Genomic DNA, 6,000 nt, shown 5'->3' with positions numbered 1-6,000 from the left:
CTGGGTTCTGCTGTTGGTTATAAATCCGCATTTTAAATCAAGAAAAATGGAAAGAATAAAGAGGACGAATAACTTCACTTATGCTAAAGGAGCTACTTTGGTTTTACAATGACAGGATCAGACTCTGGTCCTCAGAATCACACCTTTCAGCAGTCATAATATCAGTAGCATGGAATTTCTCCTAATTGGCACCAGATGCGAACCAGCTCATTACCTGGACATGGCAAATAGTACAACAGGAGAGATGTCAGAAACTGAATGTAAAATCCAAGCAGAAACATAAAGAACAAACACATTCCTTGGGCAAATTGGAGTTGAAGTGTAAAAGGCATTAAATAATGGCTATAAAATGTTATGTTTGTATAGTACACAAATTACAATGTTATTTCTTCCATACTTGTCCTCACGGGAAAGGTGTCTATTTTTTTCTTTTCTTTGTGATACAAAAATGACTCATAAAATTAGTATGTTACACTATTTGTACGGTGTCGATATCCTGCGAATGAATACTGATGTATGTTTGCTAGGTTGAGATTTATATGCATATACGATCTTTCGAAACTACTTGACAGCACAATGGCTTACAAACCAGCTGTAGAAACAGTGCATTGCCCATGAACTGGTAACATTACCAATACAGCTGTAAACATCTGGGTCAATAACCCTGGTGGTATCTAGTGAAAGATTTAGAGTGAGATTTGCAAAGGAGCCTAAGAAAGAAAGACACTCATATCCCATTGAAATGCAACACTCAGGACAATCAGGTCATCTGTTACCCTTCACAAAGGAGCTTCTGGGATCTCCATTATTTGCCCAACCAGATGCTTGTAATAGAAAATTTAGTAACATTTTAAACCAGGGTCAAAGAGGATGGCTGCTCTGACAGTGTGACTCACACTCTCAATGTGGTCTCTGGTTTAGGAAAGAAAGTACTATTAACTGACCCAGCTTTTGTTTTATTTGCAATGAATGCAGCACCATAGCTGGCAATCAGGCCATAGTGGTGCATGGTGCCAGAACGCAGCATGAGAAGGCATATTGTGATAGCCTCGAGAAGTTCCCTTTGCATGGCTACCATTGCCTTCAGTGGACTTCGGATCAGGCCCATTATTAAAAGTAGCAACTCAAGTGTCTACCTCCGCCTCTCTCTGCATGTACACATCTCCCAGTCACATTTAAGGGAAGTTTCCATGAGTACAGAGACCCCCTAAAACTGCACAAGTAGGAGATATACAATTCAACATATGTCCGTTGGGCAACCTTTGTCAGACGATCCAGTGCCTGGAGACTTCTTTCAGTGCATTTCTTAGCTGCCATCTCTTTCTTCAGAGACATTGCTCTCTCGCTCTCTCTCTCTCTCTCACACGCACACACACACGCACGCACGCACACACTCAGAGAAACTGACATTCTTTCTGGAATGTCTAAGGGACCATCATATCCAAAATCCAATCACATTAATGCACTGGGAACGGGAGCACATACATCAACCTGAAAAGAAAAAATATTTCCATCAGACCTTTAAAACAAAATGGAGGGGCGGGGGCAAAGAAAGATACAATGTGGGCTTTTGTTTTCTGGGAATCCGTAACCCCAGCCTACCTACAGTACAATAAGATCTACTTAAACACAGACAAGGTCAAAAGCTGACCTTTTAAAACTGGTCAGCCATGTTGACTCGCAATGAGCATTAGTACCACATCATTATGTCCTGATAAAAGTCAGTTACTCCTCAGCAAAAACCCATAAATCACAACGCTTCACCCAATCAGGGTTCTGTCACTGTAACTAAACAGTGACTCAAGAAACACCTTATTTCTATTGGCTGTGACAGGAGGATATAAATCTGCCCCTGGCCAATCCACTGCAGGCAACAGGGCATGTCAAGAATGGTGATAGCCAATCAAGGATTCGACACAGAAGAGATCAGAAATCCCCCACCAACTTGATAAGAGGGAAACTCGCAACACTTGTTGTAGCTGTTGAAGTGTCTCTAATTTTAAATGGTGAAATGTTATTTCAGTTATCACTTCCAAGAAAGGTCAATTTGTGCTTTGAAATGTTGCATGTCACACAGCGAGCTGGTGCTGGGGAACAGATTTTCCACTTGCCAGCCTAGCAGATAGCTTCAGGTTTGTTTTTATACTGAAGTCCGACAGATTTATTTGGCATTCGGGTAGGCAAAAGCTTAAGACGAATATCTTCCCTTTGCTGGGCAACCTCTGCAAGTGGTCTATCTGTTTCATTACATTTAAATGGCTTGAGGCCTAGCTGCATGCAGGATGCCCTCTCTCCTTGAGTGGCACTAGCACTGTGGGGACCCACTAGGGCAGGAAAAATTGGCAATCACTTGTCTGATTCTGTTGGTGTAAACCAGGAACTACTCCAATGGAGTTAAATCAACGTACATGAGAGCAGAATCAGAATCTGTGCTTTCTCAGCTGTTTTCAAGAGCTGGTTTGTTAATTCTGACAACAATTAATGCTCTCCAACAAATGTATCTGCAATTGTGCAGCTGGGGAAACTGAGGCCTGGGGCGGAGACATGATTTTTCCCAGGACCACACACTGAGTCAGTGGCAAAGCTGGGATAAGTGCTCAGGAGATCCTGACTCACCCCCAGACTCCTAGTTTACTCCTCTATGCCACACGGCCTTTGGCTGCACTCCCATCTAAAAGCCTGCCCTTGTGAGATCTCAAAACCAAAAGTGATTCAGCAAAGCTAGCAATGAGCAGCCCACAGTTTGGCACCATCTCTCTGAAATGGTTCAGATCCACCCATTGCTAATGCCCACTGACGAAGGAAAACAATTATTCCAGCCACACCAGAAGCTGCATGAGGGCAGCTCCCATTCACTTCAGAGTGAGTGAGTGAGAGAGAGAGTGTGAGTGTGTGTGTGTGTGTGAGAGAGAGAGAGTATTTGGCCCTAAGTCCTATGTTGGGATTTAAAACAGGGCCCTAATGATTTACCACAAGCTTTGAACATTTCAAACAAAGATAATGCGGGTAATGAATTATTTGCAAATCCAAACGAACAATTGGACATACCCACTTCTAGTGGATTTAATCTTTGCCCAAGTGTTAGCTTGTGAGCATGAAATATCACTTTTCTGAGGCATTCTGTTGCATTTATGCAGTATATAGTTACATTAGGCAGCTTATGACACATCGACTCGGTCGAGTGCGGTGCTATATAATACAACCAAAGTAACACGAGCTTTTAAATGCAACATGATGGCAAAAATCCATTTCAAATCTGATGCTGGTTTCATTTCAGATGCCTACTACCATAATTCACACAAAACCAAATCCTTCTGGCCTTACGCACATGAGCAATTGCATTAAAGTCGATGGGAGTCGACCCACATCAGATCAGGAATCAAGAATTGGGCGTATATGGGTGAAGGCATCTGTGATTTAGTTGTAGCAGCTAGTAAGCATCCCTTAAACTGGTATCTGTAATGCCCCAGATCAGCAGAGATTCTTCTTCGAGCACAAGCATGTAGGCCCAAATTCCCCACTAGCATAAGAAGGTTCGTTTCTCTTGAATTCAGTGGAGTCATGACCATTTATACCAGAAAAGAATTTGCTCTGGAGGCTCTCTTATGCACACATAGTAGATGCAACGGTCAATACATTCTCTCTTCCAAGAAAGGAAGCACAGGAATGGATGTCCTCTGATCTATTACCACTCAAAGAGCTCACAAGAGAGGATTTTATCCAAATCTGGATAACAAGCTGCACATGATGATACATTTCAGAGACTTCCTATGGGCAATGCTTTGTACTTAAATGGAAATGGTCAAAGCAAACACGGATACAAGAATAGGATGTGAGCAGTGTTTCTTTATCCTATATCTCTGGTTAAATTCTGGGTTTGTTTTTCCCCTTGTGAGGTGATTTCAAGACGGTGCTTATGCAGCTATCCCAGCCCAACCCCTCTCTCTCCCCCAAGAATGAAACATACTGTTAGTATCAGACAGTAGACAGAAACGTGTCAATTTCAATTTGATTCTGATCCTGGGATATTTCTAACTCTCTCCATATCCTTGATAGATAATGGTTTAATAAGCGATCTGTTTTTTATTTAAAGGGTCGGTAGTAAAACCCAGATCACATTTCTCACTTGGTGGGTTAAAAAACCGCTTACGCTCATTTCTGCAATGTAAAACGACACTATATCAAATCAAACATTTCCAGATGTGGCCAGCCTGTGTATGTATGTGCAGAAACAACAAGCAGATATATGCCAGAAGAGGTTTCCCTGCTTTCTTTGGTAGGGTTGGAACCCCACCTACTGGCAAAGACTGTAATAGTAGTGTCAAGAGAAAACATATGTCGCAATCATCCATCTGTTCCAAGGCCAAAAACTGCATCTAAAGTTGGGGCTCCTAAATAAGTAGCCTGATTTTCATAAGTGCTGAGCACCCAGCAGCTCCCATCGAAGTCATTAGGAGCTGCTCAGTGCACTGAGCACCTTTAAAACCAGGTAACTTTTTAGGGTGCCTAACTATGAACTAAGGCTATGTCTACACTATGGAGACTATAGTGGCACAGAGACCGTGCCGTAGCTATGCCAGTACAACCTTCTGGTGTAGACACAGCCCTTAGCAATGGAAGAGGTCTCTCTGTTGCTGCAGGAACACCACCTTCCCGAGCAATGGTAGCTAGGTCAAAGGAAGCGTCCTTCCAAAGACTTGGCTGAGTCTAAACAGGGATTAGGTCAGCATTGCTACAATGCTCCGGGGGGGGGGATTTTTCACACCCCAAGCACCAGAGGTATTGCCACCTAAATTGTAAGCATAGACCAGGCCTGAGAGTGAGATTTTCAAAAGGAGTGTCAGTGACTTAGGAGCCCAAGTCCGTTGACTTTCAATGTGCTCACTCGTGCACCTAAGTCACTCGAGCCCTTCTCAAAATTCCACCCTTTAGCAATGTAACTTTAGACTTCTAATTTTGAAAAATGTGGCCTAATACCCCCATGTGTAATTCTGAACTGAGCAATGGTCCCAAAAGCCTCCAGTATTGGATCCTGGCAATGTATATTGCTCAAATGACTTGCACATCTCCATTTCATGCCACTTAAAGCAAATGAAAAATGAAGAATGACAAATTAAACAGGCAGTCAGGATAGAAAGAAATACCATAAGCTCTGCTAAATATTCACAGCCAACTTAGACAATCATGAAACGAGAAGGTTTTGTTTTTCATTTAGAATTCACAAAGCAGTCTGGTTTTTGGAAAAATGTGTCTAATTTTGCAGTTTTCTGTGAAAAAAAAATGGTCCAGTTTTAAGGAAAACCTTGGCATTTCCAAAATCTGGAATCCCGATTTAAAAGATCATGTTAAAAATATGAATATTTGCATGTTTCTAAGCCAAACCAACCATTTCAAGGAAAAGAAATTTACAGAAAGTGAAATCACATGTCCATGAAACAACCAAGAATGAAATGGCAAATGTTTAAAAATAACCCAGACCCACAGAACAACATTCATTCTGTTTGCACACTACAACTAGAGCGCACTACTCCATGCACAAAGAAACCACAGTTTATGTTTTCCCATAATTTTAATAATATGAATAACTCGGTGGTTTGTGATACGTTAGATTCCTTAAGAACACAGCAATATCCTATGGCTTGTTCTATGTTCTTGGAGAAGGTGCTTTCAGGATGACCACTTCATACATGTATGCGAGTGAGAAAAACAGGAAAGAGGACACTGCACAGATAACTTTCAATTCCAAAGGCTGACACTTTTCCAGGGGGGACTGAAAACATCATTGAAACAACTGTAACCTTCTGTGGTTTGTTCTGTAAGAACTCTAGTGGCCCTAAAGCCATACATATATATTAGACAGCAACCCAGGTTGTAAGACAGACAAATAGGGCTTTGCAAATCTTCCACAGCAAACAGAAAACCAAACCTCTATGAGCAATGAAGCCAGTCTACATCCCTCCCTACAAGCTCTTTTCTTAACAGACCACAGATTTCGCCCTT

General features: G+C 41.9%; 1 long non-coding RNA gene across 1 annotated transcript in view; it reads right to left on the bottom strand.

The window, feature by feature from the left end:
• Nucleotides 1–1,151: 1,151 nt before the first annotated feature.
• LOC142000881 (uncharacterized) overlaps nt 1,152–6,000 on the bottom strand; it is a 64,326-nt gene continuing 59,477 nt past the window's right edge. Inside the window, exon 3 of the long non-coding RNA XR_012642349.1 lies at nt 1,152–1,491. This is a non-coding gene — a long non-coding RNA (uncharacterized LOC142000881). The remainder of the gene's footprint in view (nt 1,492–6,000) is intronic.

Source organism: Natator depressus, chromosome 18, assembly GCF_965152275.1.
Source record: "Natator depressus isolate rNatDep1 chromosome 18, rNatDep2.hap1, whole genome shotgun sequence".
NCBI classification, from domain to species: domain Eukaryota; kingdom Metazoa; phylum Chordata; order Testudines; family Cheloniidae; genus Natator; species Natator depressus.
Note: the sequence above shows the minus strand (reverse complement) of the source record. Positions and strands in the feature narration are given on the sequence as shown.